The following is a 5,269-nucleotide window of genomic DNA, read 5'->3' as shown; positions in this document are numbered from 1 at the left end:
TGTTAAATAAGATGAGTGTCTGTGTCATCTGTGGGTGAATAGTTGATTTTGTACTCTAGGATATCTTTATGGTCTTTGTAAAACTTTATCAAAGACTGTCTTGCCTGGTGGAACAGTACAACTCTCCAAGGTTTCTAACTGACCTCAAGGCATTTCCAAAGGTTGCTTACTGAACTTCAATTTTTGTCACTTTAGAATAATGTTGCTGCTGAAAATGTCTCTTTTTAATTTTATTTATATTTGTTTTTGGTTTCTTGCCCATCTAGTTATTATATATTTAGAATTGGGAAAATACCTTATGGGAAAATTACCAAAATAAGGAACTCATGTTTATGTGTCTTGCTTCTCTTTGGGATATTGGTCCATAAGTTCCAGATTCTTTTATAGCCCTAAACTCCAATTTTTGCCTCCCAAGTCCCATAAGCTTTCAAAAATCTCAGCTAGCTTGTCTTTTCTTTTCTTTTTTTTTAATTTATTTATTATTATTGTACTTTAAGTTGTAGGGTACATGTGCATAACGTGCAGGTTTGTTACATATGTATACTTGTGCCATGTTGGTGTGCTGCACCCATCAACTCATCATTTACATCAGGTATAACTCCCAGTGCAATCCCTCCCTTGTCTTTTCTTTAGCAGCAACTTTCTACCTCGATTTTCCAAAAACAGACAACTACCCTTAGGCAAAATTCATTTACTATTTTTTGATTTCCTTTTCTCTGAGATCTTAGCGCTTTAAGTCTTTGCTCCTCCAGCAGTTAACCAAGGACTTTATTATATTTTGATATCTATCTATATATTAATGTATATTCAAATTTAATCTGATTGTTTCAGTGTGAGTGTTGAAGTTCTGTAACTTGTTTCATTTTATCTAGAAAAGAAAGTCAATGGCATTTTGAATTTAAAATTTCACATTTTCTTATTAAGACATAGATACAGCCAGAAATATGAAGACAAATATTGTCTAAAAAATAAATGAGTAAAATCAAATGCAATTTATATAAGCTGCTATAGTAAGTCTAGGCAATTGTAAATTTTGATAAATTGTTACTGTCATTTCTTTATTTTGAACAATGTATTAGATATTATAGTTCTACCAGTTTTGTAAAGAAACTTCTTTTTCATAATAAACTAAGGGATTTTAGATAACAGCATGATGAGTCTCTTGGTTGAGTTCAGCCCCAAACTTTTTCAATCCAAGTCTTTGTATTTTAGCATCATCTCCAATTAGATGTGTTTCATAATCAGGGTGTTTTTACACTATATTTTATCAACTTATGATTCAGGTAATGCATTTATCTAATTTAAAAAATGATTTGTCAACTTTAAAACTCACTGCTCGTTTACCATTTAGTAAAACACTATACCAGTAGAATTTTTCTATATCTAAATAAATTTAGAGTATGTTTTACATTTATAACTCCAACATATGGCATAATGTATTTTTCTACCTGTAAGACCCAAATTATCCACATTTAAAAAAACCCTGATTTAATGTAAAATGGTTTTGTATTTTTTTTCTTTCTTTTTTTCTTTTCTTTTTTTCTTTCTTTTTTTTTTTTTTTTTTGACAAAGCCAGGTTTATAGTTCTGGGTTAAACCTGTGGAGGCAGGACCTGGGAAGGGGCACGGGGACAGATGAAGTTGGTGACTGTATCTTCCTGATCATTGCTGGGTTCTCAGCACCCTTGGCCCCCACTAAAGTTCTAGGTGAAGTCCAGTGCTGGGGGACGGGGTCCTCTTCCTGACAGTGCAGACTGTGGGATCACTTGTAAGATCCCATATGGAGGTAAGGGGTGGGGTGCTGGCCTGCACTGGGGCCAGCGTCCTCAGGAAGGCTGAGGACGGAGGACGGAGGACGGAGGAGGAGGAAGTGGCGGCAGCCGCCGCGTTCTTCTTGGCCGGAGTCTTCAGCAGTGCCAGCTTCTTGGGCAGGATGCTGCTGGCTCTCATCGCCACGTCATGTTCGATCTTCTTCCGGATTCCGACTTCTAGGTTCTTCTTGAGCTTTTGCTGCTGCACGACGCGCGCCTTCTTGGGAGCCATAACACGACCGCCTTTTCTCGGCCCGGATTCTTTTCAGAGGCCGCCGCTACCGTCTTGCTCTTTGCGGGCTTGCGCGCCTGGAACTTGCGCTGCCGCTGCGCCATGATCCGGCACGCAGCGGAAGAGGCTGTGTGTTGTTTAGAGCATGCTTGATCTTGGTTAGTAAAATTAATCCCTATTTTATATTTAATTATCTGCAGAAGAAAACAAAATGATTTACTGTAATTTTCTCTTCTATTTAAAAACAAAGCCATAGTAGAACGGTAACTGTTGGGATGTAGGGATATTATGGGTACCTTATGCTTCTTTCCTTTTAAGGTAAAAACCTGCCCCAAATTCTCGCATATGTTTTAGATCTCACAGTCTTTTTGACATATTTTATAAACCAAGGGCACACCTATATATTTATTATTATCTTAAGATTTTAAATTTTTATAATAGGTAAATTTGGTAAGCTTATAGCACAAAATTATAATTTTGTAAACTTGTGTTAAAGTTTAGAGAGCCTGAGTAAGAGTAGTAAATAGATTCCAAGGATTTGGTAAAAGGAGAGGATAATTTTGTGTGTGTGTGTATTTTCTCTTCAATTATTTTTATTTAGTTAGTTAATTTATTTTTGTTTTTTTCTATTAAGATTGAAGCACATGTGATTTGTTCCTGTTGTTCTACCTAGAATATTAAGCTTTGCTTTTAGGCCTTGAAAAGAAAGTGGGAATAGAGAAAATTTAAAAGCTGCAGGGTACCATTAGAAATAAACAGAGGAATGTGAAATGTTGATTAAAGATCAAAGAATAGTAGCAGAATTAATTATCTGGAAGCTGTGAAATCACTTACAAACTGCATAAAGCCAAGGCAAGGGAATTGAAAACCTATTACTAATTAATTCTTATAATACATTAATAAAACAGACAAGGCACATCTTAATAATTTAGTGAAAATTTGACTGTAGTATCCAAATTCACCTCTGAAAGGTATGTGATTCAGTTGATCAAGCTCTACAAAACTGGCTTCAGGACATGTACTTCCAAGTGGAACACAGGTTGCAAATACAACTGTAAGTGCTACTGAGTTACTAGGCTTGGATGTAGAAATTATAAGGGGGCTTAACGAATATAAATGTAATAGCATTGTTATAATGAAATGTGCCAATTCCAGTAATTCTGTGGGGAAAGAAAATTAATTCAAACTTAACCACTGATTACAGAGCAAATGATACAGAATAAAATGAGAGGGACTTCAAAAATGTAGAGCCATTGTAACACCAAACATTTAGAGTATCTAAACAGCTCTTTTCATCCTATTAGTGCAAATCTTAACAAGTATTAATAAATCATGCTTTATACTGTGTTAATTAATTTATGCAAGTACAAAATTTGGTGACACAGTTTCTTTTTTGATTTTCTGACTTTAAGAGGATTGTAAATGGTCATAACTTGTATTTATTATGTATTAACTTTTTATCTTAAAGATATTCTGGACCTTTTACAGAATAGTAAGCTTGACTTTTCTGGAATGACTTTTAGATTTTGTATTTCAATGGCCTCACTTGAGATCTTTAAGACTAGCTTTTTATTTTATAAGCATTTTTAAATTCTTATGTAAAAAGTGTCTTCAGAAATTCTAAGGACTCAAAAACAATGATAAAAAGTGTTATTGAAAAGTATGTATGTGTAATTAATGAATATTCTTAACGATAATGTTGATGGCCATACTCGCTATAATTTTAAAGTTGCACAAAACTATAGCATGCATCAGTAGACCATGGTCTCCTTGATTCTACAAGAAAAATCAACAGATCAGAGATTTTCACTTACAGAAAGCCTTGTTGATTTAATCTACTATAAGCCACACGGGGCCAAATCAATGTCTAGATGTCAAGTACTAAAACACTGGTTTCTTTGAGAGATATTGGGATTGTGGTATGGCAAGCTGATTCCTTTTCTTCCCTTCAGCTGTGAGAACTGTGAAGTGAATATGGTGGTGTTGTCAACAAGAATATATGTTAGCGAAACATGGAGGCAGTTATTTGGGAAAATAATAAAGAAATCATTTAAACATTCTGAAATGGAATGTCAGTGTCAAAATAATATATATACTAAGGGCATCAAAGTGGCTAATAACCAGGGAATAATTTTAAATAAACTTCATCAAAATAATTATGTGTAAGCTTTTATTTATTGAATGTAATTTTACTTATGCAATGTTAGTGAAATGTGATTGCCACATTTAAACTCACCATGCTTTTCTTGTGGGACATGGGGGAATGGGTAATAATACTTTCTTATATTTGCTTCTCTGAGGATGACACATCTAAACTCTTTTATTCAATAAGCATTTCTTTAACTACTCTATGCCAGATACTGTTCTAGGTTTTGAATTACAGTGATAAAAAATAATAAAATTTTCTGCTGTTCTGGACAATGTAATCTAGTAGGGTGACAGATAATAGACTTATAGAAATAAATGCACAAGAAAATTTAGATTGTAAGTGCTAGCAAAAAATAAAATAGAATTTGATAGAAATGTTAGACCATTACCAAGCAGGCTTCTCTATAGCACTGTTCACAACATAGCGGCTGGCTTCTCCCAGAGTTAATGTGTATCGTAATAGTCTCAATAGTAACATGTCATCATTTCTACCATATTGTAGTGGTCATACAGATCAATGCAGTTACAGTCTGGAAAGAGGCTACACAAAAGTATAAATGCCAGCAGGTAGGTATCACTAGGGGAGATGCTGGCTGCCATACGTAGTCAGGTTAAACAACTACTAGAGGTCAAGGATGATGGAAAGTGCCAAAATGATCAGAGTTTACTTTGTAATTTAATTTTATTTCTGAAATACAGTGATGTCAGAAGAAGACTAAATAAAGAGGGGGTATGTATGTGATCAATATTTTGAAAGAATCAATTTCTTTGAAAATAGTTTCAATGAAACTATGTCTTTGAAAATATGATATTTCTATCAAGATAGAAGGATATTTCTGACAAGATAGATAGAATGCTTATGTTGACTTGAAGGTAAAGAGAAAGAAAATATAAAGGAACTGTCTGTGAATACCTGAAACCACATGCAAAAATTAGTGGAGGACAAAAATTTTGAAATGTCTGTGAGAATAGAAAAAAAAAAAAAAAACAAGAGAAGGAGGTTCCTGTGCCACTGTTATGGAGAAGAAAGACAATTCAAAGAACACAGAGGTAACACATTTAGACATGGATGAAAGAAT

The 5,269-nt window shown here is 34.1% G+C and overlaps 1 pseudogene; it reads right to left on the bottom strand.

Moving 5' to 3' along the window:
* Positions 1-1,563: 1,563 nt before the first annotated feature.
* LOC105478030 (leydig cell tumor 10 kDa protein homolog pseudogene) lies at positions 1,564-2,164 on the bottom strand (annotated as a pseudogene).
* Between the last annotated feature and the right edge of the window lie 3,105 nt (positions 2,165-5,269).

This window comes from Macaca nemestrina, chromosome 7 (assembly GCF_043159975.1).
Source record: "Macaca nemestrina isolate mMacNem1 chromosome 7, mMacNem.hap1, whole genome shotgun sequence".
Taxonomy (NCBI): Eukaryota; Metazoa; Chordata; class Mammalia; order Primates; family Cercopithecidae; genus Macaca; species Macaca nemestrina.
The sequence above is the reverse complement of the archived record's forward strand: the minus strand, read 5'-3'. Positions and strand labels throughout refer to the sequence as shown.